Source organism: Gymnogyps californianus, chromosome 5 (genome assembly GCF_018139145.2).
Source record: "Gymnogyps californianus isolate 813 chromosome 5, ASM1813914v2, whole genome shotgun sequence".
Lineage (NCBI taxonomy): Eukaryota > Metazoa > Chordata > Aves > Accipitriformes > Cathartidae > Gymnogyps > Gymnogyps californianus.
In genome coordinates, this window is record NC_059475.1 from 40049904 (window position 1) to 40063490 (window position 13587).

A 13587-nucleotide genomic window follows, 5' to 3' on the forward strand; every position below is an offset into this window, starting at 1 on the left:
CGATGTTGAAACTTTTAAGGGGGAAAAAAAAAACAAAAAACCAAACCCAAGCCTGTGTGGATGCACTTAAATTTAAGCTTTGGAAATGGAGCTCTATTTCGCTATCTGTCTGCCGATGGTAATGCTTGCTGCAGCCCACTAACCCACGCAAGCCTCCGTAAGTATGCTCCGTTGTCCGGAGAATCAATCCATTAGTTTTCAGGGGGCAACGCTACGACTAATTTTAAGAAGCATTTAATCCTAAAAAGAACTGGTTTCTTGATGAGTTTAGGGAAGCCTATAAAGGCCGCAACTCTTGAAAATAATTAGAAAACTTGTGCAAAAGGTTTAGGAACTAATTGGATCCCGCGGTGAGTCCGCAGAGGACAAGTTGTTCATTTGTTACGTTTGTGTAGTCTAAACTGGTCTCTGCAGCAGTGCAATAAGCCGGCGACTGCTCACAACAGGCCCAATGAAAAATAATCTCTAGGTCGGAGATGTTATCGCAAACACTTTAAAGAGCTGATCTTACAAAGACAGAAAAGAGGAAGAAAAAGAAAAAGAGAAAAAAAAAATGCCAGGGGGTGAATAAAGAAGCAATAGCAAATCTGAATTCTTGCAAACAGAATATTTGTCATGCTGAAAGAATAAGGGAGGGAGGGGAAATCTTCCGAAAATAAGTAATAAATAAACAGATGCAAGCAGATCTGCAGGAAGAGAGAGGAGTGAAAGGTTACGGATGAGAGATGGGACACCCAGCTCTGCACTATGTGGGGGAGAAGGAGAGAAATCTCTGATATTCTTGGCTTTCACTCTCACTTCTGCAATTCAAAATTAATCATCACTATGAGAAAAAGGTTGCTTTGTTTGGGGATGAAGAGATGATACCACCACTTGGAAGCGCCTACCCTCTCCCATATTCTTCGCTCTACTGTCATTAAAAGAAGTAATCGCAAAAAACTAAGAAACAAAACTCCTTTGCAACAAACCTATAGGAAATAATAAAATGAAAAAGGTGTGATTTAAACTCTTGAAACCTCGAGACCCCATTCTGTATACTTGTGCCTAAGCAAATTAAAAGAATGGCGTCTGCTGCAGCTGACAACGGTAATGATTTATTATTTACCACTTGCAATTGGTTGTATACTGTAGGAAATCCAATAGCACATACTTAATGTAGTTGGCAATGTAAAAAAATCCACTGACAGTGTACTAAAAAGAGGAAAAAGACAAGTCAGGTCGGAGGAAAGCACAATCTCGCCATGTCAGAGTTTGGGGTTGGCTAATAAGCATTAATTAGATAAGCGTGATGCATAATAATTCCTGAAAAGGGTAGCCTTGATGTATGTCTCTCCAGACTTCGTTTAAGCAAGCACTCTCTCTCAATGCTCTCCTTTAGGTTCAGTGTAACAAAGTGCTGCCTAAGTAGTTCAGGTGCCACAGACTTTTCCCTCTTTCTCTTACACTGGGGGAAGGGGTGGTTGTTGAGCTGGTAATTTATTCACGTTTCCATACACATATTACCAGCAATGAGACTGTCTTTGTAAAGGAAAAAAAAAAACAACGCTAAAGTTGTCATGGACTGTAGCAGGACTGCCAAGGCCCCAAATATGCCTTTACCTTTGCTTGCTCCCCAGCCAGAGAAACCCTTTTGCTCGCTGAGGATGTATTTTAGGCTAATCTTTGCACAGGCTCGTTCGGTACTGAATGTGAGGTGGTAGTTTTGGTTGGTTTTTTTTTCTTTTTTTTTTTATTTTATTTTTTTTTAATAAGCAGGCAATAATTCTGTTATCTGATACTTGTTTCCATGGTGGTTTATATGTCAAATCCTCAAGCTAAGCTTTTAGGATTTTTTTTTTCTTTTTAAATATGTACATTTCTACAATGTTGCGGTGTCTTAGCGTCGTTTCTTTAGCGTCTCCTGATTTAGAGTGTTTATGGGGGACGGGTGGTCTTTATGGAATTAAGGAGCTGTTGTTATATTCCTAGTTGATGTTTGAGGTGGTTAACTTTGCTCGCATAGATCGTAGGAGAAGAAATCTGCTCATCAAGAAACCTCCAATTACGATTTCAAGATTGGCTTCACAAACACGTTTGAGGGATAATAAACTATAACTCGAATCCACAATGCGATATTTGGCCAACCAATTTTTGACATATTTTAAACATTTTTCTTTTGTTTCAGTAAAATAGCGTCCGTTATGTGGAATGTATTTTTACGAAAGGGTTTAAAGGAAAGTGAACAACAATACATTTTGCCTCAAATGGCACAAAACTACTGTTTGGGAGGAGTGATAATTTTTTTTTAATCCGGTACTTGAAAAAATAGTTTAACCGGGACGTCATTTTGTTCCGTATAACTTCTTCTGATGATTATTACGATTTATGTCAGAAATTATGATTCAGGTACACACCTCCTCACCACTTGTGTTAATATGAGGTCTCAATCACCACGTATTCACTATTCAGTCAAGCAAAACTCCCACTGAACTCCGGTTACGTTTTGACTGAACTACATCAGAATTTTGCTTAAGAAAGAACATTGAGCAAGACTCTTTGTTTTATTAGTGACTATATTCTTTCATTGTTCGTGTTTTCCCTTAGGACGGGAAAAAAAAAGTCTCACTGTAGAAGAAAGTATACGCGCATACATATCACACAACTACAAATTCAGCGAATGGCAATAAATATGTATACATACATATAGACACACACAACCCTACAGAGGTGTCTATCCATGCACTAGTGTCTGTAGTAGCTTCTCGGCAGTTTAGTGCACTGAAATGTTCTTGTTTTGAATCCCCCCCCCCCCCCCGCCCCCCCCGTCCCGTGGTGAAGGTGCCTGGGTAAATGGGTTAAAAAGTGGTGGAGAATTGGGTTAGAAAGAGGTGAAGGTGAAGATCATTAGAGGTTTTAGGGCTGGCTGTGGCTGTTTTGCTGGGTTTGTGTGACTGTGCCCAGAGGGCGGAGTTCCTGCACATTCCTACCTCACCGGAGAACCTGCCCTCAACTCCACTGCAGCTACTCCAGAGAGATGGGACCCTCCAGAAGAAACCTGCCCAGCAATCCCAGCAAGCCTTCCCGCCAGAAGGGTAGGTGCACTTCAAGAAAACCTTCCCTACTTCTTCTCCCAACAGGCAGATCCATGTGATACGAATGAATAGAGATGACAGACTTCTGTCTAAACGTACTGATTCCCCGTGCCCCCTGATAAGCAGATCTCCCGTGCAACCAAAGCACAGTTTCAAAGCACCAGTTACACCAAAACTGCGTGTGCCTAATGTTAGGATTTTTTTTTTTCTCTCTTTTTTTTTTCCTTGGTCTCTTCCTCAAAGTGTTTCCTCCCCCGGCCTCCCCCCTCCCCCTCGGGCTCTTTCGTTTCAATCGGTAAGTTGGAAGTTTCTTCGCCGGTTTAGCAGTTCTCATGGTTTATCTGTAGATTTTTGTAGCTTGTTTTGTTAACGTGCTCTTTGTTTGCTTGTTTGCCACTAACACCAGAGAAAGTCACACGGGTGCAATGTTGTGTTTGCCTTTTTTAAGATGCCGGGAGAAACTACCTCTACCTGCAAGAAAGGCGCACGATGGCACTTGGGGATGGGAGTCCTCCGCCGGCACCGGGTGAGTCCGGATTTTACTCTTCTTTTACACTCAGGAATCAAGTAGCTACACTCGTGATTTTTGTCTGCTGGTATCAGGACGGGAGGGAGTGCGGTTTCCTGAGCGTGCCCTGCCTTTTTGGTCACGGTTGAGCATAGAAATATTATGGGGGCTAGGCAAAATTCCCCGCCACCACTCATTCTGGGATGAAATTTGCTCCTTGTTCCATCTCTGCTGTATGAAAGACGATTTTAGTATGGCGAGTATAGGCGGATTCCGTAATGAATTATTTCTAAAAAATCTGAGCCTGTCATTTGAGAAAAAGCTACGGGCTTCTCGCACCTTTCGGGGGTTGTGTAAAGAGTGCTAATATTCCTAAATTCTCAGGAAAGTGATTAAATGCCAAAAATTCTGGGAGAGCAACGAGACAGACCTTGTAAAGAACCGTACATCTAAAAGTGAGCTGGGTTTTGCTCTGAGTGCTCCCGCGGAGCAAATGCGCCCTTACAACCGCCGACCCCATCACGGGCAACGTTCATGTTCATCGGAGAGCTCCAGGCACTCCCTTTGTCTTCCCACTCCCCAAATTCCGTGGCTGCGTTCCGGATATATGGAGATTTACGTGCCGTAAACCGAAATCTCGGGATAGGGGCGGAAGTTTAAACCACTGCTTTGCTCAGCTTGCTCATGCTTGCGGGTGGGGGCAGGCGTGCGGGTGCGTGGGCAGGACCCCGGGACGGGGCCCTCTGCGGACCGACCTGTTCTTGTTTTGTTGTCCCGACGTGACGGAGGGAAAGAGCAACGGCTCGTGTCCCACCCGGTGGATGACTTTAACCCTCTTGGTCCTGCCATTTGCGACCTCATGAAAATAACTGATTTTTTAATATACAGCAAATTAAGTTTTCCATGGTGCTGTGAGCTGAGACACCTCAGCGTAGGAGGAAGCGGTACTGAGCGGCTGTTTCCTCCGCACCGTAGGAAATGGCACCGGTGCACGGGGAAGCGCGCACTCACACACGCACAGCACACGCCGGCGTTAACTTCTGACAGAACCGCCGGCCTGTTGTCTGCCCGGCTCAAACCTGCCCGGGGATGCCCCGCGGGTCCCGCGGGGCACGGGTGGAGCTCCACACGCCCCGCTGTGCGAAGAGCGGCACCCACATTCGCGTGCCGCCGGGACAGCAGGGACCCGGCGCTGCCAGACCCCCGGCGGCCTCACGCCCCGCGCAAAGCCGCGCCAGAAGCCGCCGTGCCCGGACACGCGTGTCCGCGGGGCGAGGCGGGGGCCGGGCCGGGCGGGCGCGGGGGGGTGGGGGGCGGCGCTGCGCGGCGGCGGCGCTGCGCGTCCCGCGGGCTGGGGGCGCTCTTGCCTCGCGGGAGAGCCGCCCTGCCCGGCTCCGCGGGGGAGCCGGCCGCGCAGAGCCCGGCCGCCTTTTTAAAAGTCGGTGTTTACTCGGGGCCTCTCTCACGTCCCAGCGCTCACCTGCCGGTCGGTAAAACCGCGATTTGCAGGCGACAGGCACTTGTGTTTGGAGGGCTCGAGTCCGTGCCTCCTCCCTCCCCTTCAGAAAGGAAGAAAAATTTGGAGCGTCCTTCTCCGTGCAGACTTAGGTTTGCCTCTTGGTAGCCACCAAGAGACACATGCTGCCGTAGGGAAATGCGTTTAAAGTTCTCTTCCTGCGAGCTGGTCCAGGATGCTCCCGTCCAGGAACGGTACCGCAAAACCCGCCTCCCCCTCCACTGGGGCAAAATAAACCAGCGAAAACTCGAAAAACAAAAACAAAAGAAATAAAACAAACGGCCAAAATAAACAAATAACCAAAGCGACTACCAGCAACTTCCCCCCCCCCCACCTTCTTAATACCGTGTAACAGAATACAGTATCAGGCTAGCGAATTAGTCTTAAAGCGAGCGGATTTACTATTCTCAATCGGGGAAATTAATGCAAAGTCCGTTTTAAAGAATTATCTCTAGGGAGTCCTCCAAGTGTATTTGGGGTTATCCGTGATTTGAGAGGAAAGACTAAACGAGAGGGAGTCTGAGAAAAGCCTGCCATTGTCACCCTACCCTAAGGTGAGTAAAGCATCCCTGTAAAGTTAGCTGCAAAGAACTGCTTAACCTAAGACCGAGAGGTGAAAGCTCGCCTCTCCCGGAGCCGCCTGGCCGGGGAGCCTGAATTTCGAGCTACAAAGGCGGCACGAAGCCCGGGTTCTCTTGGGTTTATTTTTTTTTTTCCGCGATGGGGAATTCAGAGCGCTTTACAATCGATTTCGCAGGGCCATCTTTTACAGGGAGGTAGGAACACGTGAAAGGAGCCCTTCCCCTCCGGGGCGCTCCCGGTCCGCGGCGGCGGGAGTTGGCGGCGCTCACGGCAGCTCTCCCGTGACGGTGGCGGAGGGATGGGGTCTGCAGCGGGCGGTCTGCGGGGGAGACCTCGCCGAGCTCCGCATTAAGTTGGAGGCCCTCCAAGTTAAGTCTTCGCCCTGTACTGTTCGTTAGTGGAAGGAAAAGAACTCGCAGCCCCCTCTCCGCCCCCCCCCCCCCTTGCCTGGTTCCCACCCAGAAATGATCTGATCGCAAGTATTTTATATTAGATAGTCTGTTAAATTAATCATATCCAAGAGGAGACAGGTATCTACCAAAAAATCTGGCTGAAGTCTGACTGTAGAGTAAAAAAGAGGAATTCTTTCTCAGCCTTGGAAGACAGTTAGAAAAAAAAGAGAAAGAAAAAAAAGTTGCATTCTCATAAAAATAACCAAACCTCGTTGTGAAGCACTGTATGTCCCAAAAGGCTGCAATACTTTTGAGAACTAAGTCCTGTTACCAAACTGGTTTTTTTGAGCAAAAGTCTACGTGATGGTATACTAGAACTTGCGTTTCCCCCCTTTTCATGCTCCTTGCACACCCAAACACACTCGCATCCGCGCACCAGTATATTTCCAAATGAGGATGACGGCTCTGACAAGACTTTTCACCAGACCTCGAACGAAACAAAGCTGAGACAGATTATTAGAGAGCTCTATGGAGGGATATGGTTAAGCACGTCACATAATCACTTATATATTTGTCATGCCATGGCTCATAGGTAACTTTAAAACACGCTAGTGGTAAGTAAATCTCCTTTTAGGTTTCTGAACTGCACTTCTGATGGCGAGTGCATCTCGAGGAGAGAATCACAGTGGTACAGAATGGCAACGGGTATTTTTATTAGCGTGTAGTATACACACACTCGTATGGGTCTATGAGAAAACAGATGAGAATTATGCAAATAAAAATCGCACTGTTGTTTTATCAGTGAACTTTTCCCACTGTATCTATACCTCTATAGCGATATATATATACACGTGTGTATATATGCACGTATGTATTTGCCTGGTCTTTTCTGAATGCGAAAGTGTTCTCTACTATTCATCAGAAAAGGCAGCACTGCATGTTCCTTTTCTTGCTTGCTTGTTTATTCTGTTTGAGCAAAGTTGTTTGTTTTTCTGGGAAGCGTAAGTTGCCTTTAGTTATGTCATCACTGTCATTTGCGTTTAGGCGGAAGGGTAGGACTTATTAGCTTTATTTTTGTTATTAAATCAGTGAAGGTAAAAGTACTAATAATTAAATACAGATCTCTGATTGCAGGTTGGAACAGCAAAATCGATTGTCTCTTCGTCAATAAGCCAAGTGTTGAGTAGCTCGCTATTGATTAGTATGTTTATTTATGCAGAACTTTAGGTATTTGCTTACATATTTCGGGTTCTTTGTCTGCTAATTATTATACCAGATTGGTTTGAAAGAAAGAGCTTAGACTGGGAAACACACTTGACAGATCCATTCTTAGCTAACCTGATAGTGGATTATTGCAATCCAATAAGTTTAACAAATTACTTATACGTGCTTGCCTTTCGAACAATTAGGAAACCGTTTCAGATTAAAATCCCTTGTTGCATTCGGGGTCGGTTCATTTAAATAAGGGGGCATTCTGTTTAGATATTTTCCAAATGAAAAATGATTTTCTGGATCCGCAGAGGCTGAACAGGAGTCGATGTGTGCTTCGCCTTCCGGGCCCTTGGCTTCCTTTGTAAGTGTAAAACACCTTCCCAGCAATAGAGTGGTCCCTGGGGTTTCCTCATAGATGGGATTTAAGAATCGGAGGTAATCTGAATATAGAAATCAGGAGTCGATATGTTAAAAGAAAAATAAAAATAGAAGGATGGGCATTCAAATATCGGAATGCTCCAAAGCAGGCGACATTTTAAGTTGCTTTTTGGCTTAGTGATTTAATCAGTTCAAAAGGAATCGCCGCAGCCGCTCTGCTAAACGGTCTGGTTTCCAGCCATCCCCTCCTAGGACCGCAGAAAGGCTGACATTTTCTTATATTTTTTAACACATTCCCCCCCCCCACGCCCCCCACCCCCCATCCTCCCCCCGGCCCCGCCACTGGCGTTTTCTTTTGCGGCCGTTTCGGGGAGGGCTCTGCTTTATCAATATTTTTCCTTCTCCGCTTCGACCGTGCTGGCACGGGCACCTCGGCGGCGGAGAGCGAGCTCAGGGCGGGATAGATGCCGGGGGGTGGTGGTTGTGTGTGTGTGTGCAAGCCAGGTGCGGGGCGGGAAGGCCGGCTCCCCACGGCCCACGCCGGCCCACGCCGGCCGCGCTGCCCCGCGCCCCACCGGGGCGCATCTCCCGCCGCCCTGCCCGCCGGCTGCCCGGGGAGCGGCGCCGCGGGAGCCCGAGCTGCAGGTTCGGAAGCGGGAATAGGGACTGCGTGCGGTGCTGAGCAAGTGTCAAGCCCTTCTCCGCGACGAGGAGCGCTCTTCATTTATTCCTTGTCTTTTGCTTTCGGCAAGTTTTGTCGGGGAGGGGGGAGGAGGATTTCTTTTTTTTTTTTGTCTTTTCTTCTTTTACCTCCAGCAACTGCTGCTTTACAACCTGGAGAGATAAGACGGCCTCGCATCAGATGATCACAGAGATAAGTAATCTCTCCCCTCGGCCCGTGGTACAGCTGACCGTATGCGCTTGAATCTCAGAGCGCTAAGTCTTTCCTGTGAATGAACGAGAAAACACTCGACAGGTCGTGAATAATCGTTTTAATGAGTGTGTAAAAGCGTGCGATGGGGTGCACGGAGCTGTCGGGTTAAACAAACAACTTGTACCCTGACGAAATCCGATTGTTAAAGTGCAAAGTGGTGTCAGTCCAATTTCCATCCCAGTTCTAAAAACTACAGATCTAAGTCGCGGGAGTCCAGTTTTCCCCATTAAGAAAAATAACAATATTTTCTGAACGTAAGCGCGATCGTCCCTAATGTTAACCTTTGACGAAAAAAAGACCAGTTGCATATCCCAAAGGTACCGAAGTTCTTTCTGTTCTTTTTTATTATTTTTAAAGAAATTAGTTAAAAAGTGTGTATTTGACATTTTCCTAGATATTATCAGATCAAAGCGGTAAATATTTTCTTTTTTTGTGTGTGTCGTCGTCGTCCCCCCCCCGTTTGTTTTTTTTCACAGATCACTGGAGGCAAACATCGAATTAATTGGATCTCAATGACTGAGGTTGGTAACTTTGTATTGAACTAAGGTTATCTCTGTCATAGTGTCCAGGTGTTTACAGGGCATTTCAGGCGTTTCTAGAAAAGGTAAATCCAAAGAACACATATGATAAAATTAAAAGGGGATTACAATATTGTATACTCCAAATTCAAGTTATCTTACTCCTGTGTGGGGAGACAACACTCTGTGGTCTGGAACAATCTATCCAGAGACTATAAATTTCAGAGAAAAATTGTAGAGTGTTTTTTTGTTTGGTTGGTTTTTTGTTTGCTTGTTTGTTTGTTTGTTTTGGGTTTTTTGTTGGTTGGTTTTTTTTTTTTGGGGGGGGGGGGGGGAAGCCTGCCATCAGAATAGCCAGGTCTGTTTCCGTTACAACTAGAGGGCCTTGCACTATTTTGAAAATGCAAACCCCACTCCTTTAAGTCCACTGATTATTTTTTAGGGTTAGTAATGACGCATATTACTAATGTTTATTGTTGCTAAAGACTTCCAGACGGACTACAGGTCTGATTCTCTCTGTGAAAAGTCATTTTCGGATGTGTCCTCCCTTTCTTTGAAAACACCGGTTTGAGCAAAGTGAGGCAAGGCAACCCCAGCTGGAAACCAATGTTTTTTAAAATTTCTCCATAGCACGGTTCCGTTTAACACTTGGATTTTCAAAAATAATATGACAATGGAAAATAAACGACATGCCAAAATGTATTGCTAGGCTATAGACATAATGGGAACCCAATGCAGTTTCCAGTGATACGAATGGGAAATTTACTTTTGATACCGGTGGAAACCGAATCTGGCCATTCATGAACTGGATAGGAGTATCCAGATGGCTTTGGTCTCAAGCCGATCTCCAGCGTTTGCAACACTTGGAGTTAAAACGCAGATTTTTTTTTCACCAAGGCAATTTTGTGTTGTGCTTTAGGAACGATGTAGGCATTGATAATGAATATCGTTGATTTTCGTGTCCCTAAGCGCGGCAGATTCGCCCTTGCGTACCTTCCTCTGAAACCGGTGTTAGAAAGAAAAGAGAGAGAGAAGAAAAGAGAGGGAGAGAGGGGCAGAAGGAAAAAAAAGATAACTCAGCCCCGCTGAATTTGGTAGCGGATCTATAACTAATGAGCCATACGATCATGCAACAGTATTTAACAAGCATCTGACAAATGTTCTGGGCATTTTCAAACATGGCTTTGTTCAGACTACATGACTTGAAACACGTCGTTGCCCGGACCAGTCTGAACGCTGAAGACTGTCAAAACCGAAATGTTGTTCCCACTGTTTTCCTTAACTCCCTGCGGGCGAAAAAAGGGATGTAGGCTCAGCCCCACGGAGGAAAGATAGAGGAGAATGAAAGACAAAGCGCAAGGACATGTGCCTCCCAAGCACAACAGGACAGAAGGCTGCATCCTGAGAGCTAGGAAACATTTCTCATCCCAATGAAAGACTAATGCCCTCCTCCTGCAACTGCAATTTGCTTTACAACAAAAACGCGCGTAAAATGGGCACGGTGGATAGAAAAGACCTATCAGTTTCTTGTTGTAGTTCTGCTAATAAATAAACTTCTAAATGTTTAAAACACTCTATCTGTCACATTCAGAAGATAGGTACTGTAAATTCCTATTGCAAATATACAAACAGAGATCCAAGAGGTTGCCTCTGTTTTTGTATCTCTCTCTCACAAGAAATGCACTATCAAAACATTAATTATATTTGAAAGGGAGCAGATTATTTGTTTGAGAAAGAATTACATTCTTGAATTTATATTCCACACAGATCTCTCCTCCTGTCTGCTGAGAGGGTTGAACTGTAAATCTGTCTCAAATGATGTACCCCTAAAATGTAGGTAGGTGTGTCACATTAGAGTAGTAGAGAGATGGGAAATAATCTGTAGGTGCTTTTAGACACCTCTGTGGGATGGGTCGTTAGGTAATGTTGAAATCAACATGAAATTGCAAATCTAACATGTGAAGAACATACACCCTTATTCTTTGACAATGGAAATACAAACACACATAAACACGCAGAGTTGAACCTAGGTAGTTATTAAACACTGACTCACGGGAGTTTGGGCCCACAGTTCTTGTTGTGGTTTTTTTTCTGGTTGTTTGGGTTTTTTTGTTTTGTTTTGTTTTGGTTTTTTTTAAATGCCACGTGCACATCTTGCAGTAGCCAGTAGTTGCAAGCTACCAACCATGTGAGTTATAAGCCATCATTGAAAGATTTTACCCTATTTCCTGCTTTTTAAAAGACTAATAAAAGGATTAAATAGACGCCCTCATATCTTTACCTTTCTTCTGAGAAAAATGGCGATCTACTGGGGCTTTATTCGGACCCCCTGAAATACTGTCCTCGGCATCTCCTTTTTCGACTCTCTGCTAACCAGCCGCTCAGTATTTCCTAGCCTACCTTCAGATGCCGTTAACTATCTCTGCAGCATCGTTCTTCAGCATTGCAAGTATTTTGGCAGGGACTGATGTGAACAGCCCAGTCAGAAAGGTGTCCGGGGCTGTCGTGTCACGCTTGGGGAAATTCGTCACTAAATCGGTACTCTTAGCTTGGGATCCGGGGAAGCTGCGTTAGCACCAGGTCCTGCAGACCAGGTCCCTGCTGGGCCCTTTTCTCTATTCCTGTATTTCTTGAGCCCTGGGAAAACCAAGCCATGGGGCCTGAGGGACGGTCGCAGGGAGCACGGGGCGGGGGGGGGGGGGGGGGGGGGGGGCGGCGGGATTTTCTGCCTGCGGCGGTGCCTGGGATGTGCTCTCTCCCTGATTAGGTATCTGTGGAGGAAGAAGGTGACGTGAGGAGAAACGCCTGACAGCCAAAGTGGGGAACTGTCCAGGAGAAGGATCCGTGATGAATGAATGAGGTCTGCATGGTCATGATGCAAAAGCAGAACAGGACAGTGTGCTGGCACCAAATGCCGGTTTTTGTTCGCTAGAACCAAAAAGAAAAATGGAGGCGGGGGGAGGTAGTGGGGGTTGGGAGGGAGAGATCGGAGAAGTTAGTGGCTGTCTGGAGTGTAAACACGAGTCATTCATCTCCTCGGGAGAAGGGGAGGCTGCGTTTGTCAAACCCGCTAGAGCCCAGTCGAGAGGCAGAGGCGCCACCGGACCGCTCCGAGATGTCGCCGTGAAATCTGGATCCAGGACGACTCGAAGGACAGTATTTTACAAAGTAATCAGTCCCGAAATCTCCCAGGCAGATGTCCGAGGTTAAGGCAGGCTTTTCGATAATTGCCGAACAATCGTAGGGAACAAAATCTGCCCCGGGTAGGGGATCGGGTGGGGCGGGGGGGCGAAGTGGGAGAGGCGGGATGACATAAACCAAAACCCACTAAAACTGCAAACATTATTTAATTCCTTGGGTAATTTCGTGCAGATCTCAGGCTTCTTCCGCGGGCTTGGCGGGGAAGGCTGCGGTGGCCGAGCCTGTGACTTCTTGCATTGTTTTTGACCGTGCACTGTATTGCCGTAATGCCAATAAACGCTTTAAACGCGTCTTACTAGCGGCCAGCAGATGCTCCAGCTTCTCAGGCCCGGGCTAACCAAGGTGTCCCGGCCCGGGGCTGCAGGGTCGCTCCCTGCCTTTGGGTGCAGTTGGTGCTCTGGAAAATGTGGGTGAATGGGCGGGGGGCTGTTTGCATCGGCCGCTAGTTTTTCTTTCCTTGGAGGGGTCAGTCTTGGCTTGCAAGGGGTCGCAGAGGCAAGGGCTCGCTTCGTTTCAGCGGGGTCAGGATTTCAGGACTTTAAGTTCAGCGCCCGGAGACACCCCTGCCAGAATTTTGCCCGACTTAGTGGCTGTCTACGAGGAGAAGCCGCTCTCCCAGGGACGAATTCCCTGGTGTGACGCATGGCCCATATCGCTCACCCTTCCAGCAAATGCCAGCAGATGGATGCAATTAAACCTCGGCGGTCCTCCGCTGCCGGACACCGATACAGGGTGTGAGAGGGTTGGCCATTATGCGGTGCCTATAGTCTAGTATTCACCCCCGGCAGCTGCAACAGGGAGGAGGAACGAAAGGTGGGTGCTCCCAGCTTCCCCGTCCCATGGCAAGGGGAACACGCCAGGACCCCAAAAGTTCAGGAGACAAAAGGCCAGAAAAAGAGAAAAAGAAGGAAAGCTCTACACACGTGTTGGGGGCATTCAAATTGCTATGTAATATTATTAATAATCATAAAATTCCAGCAAAACAACGTCTCTCTTATAAAAGAAATCTGAGGAGCGCAGTGAGCTAAGTGGAAGCTCTGTTTCCAAGGCAAGGCAGGATTAGTTCACTGCACATAATAGCCAGTGTGTAGGAATTGCAAATGAACATCAGCAGCAGTGCTGGAGTTACCCTTCTTAAATTAACATCGAGCTGGCTTCTCTGCACAACGTGCAAACAACAGACATCTCTTAGCTTTCGAGGGGAACGAAGATTTAAACTTATATATATACACATATGTATTTTCCCCTAGTTTAAGCCAAGAAACTCCTTTCCCG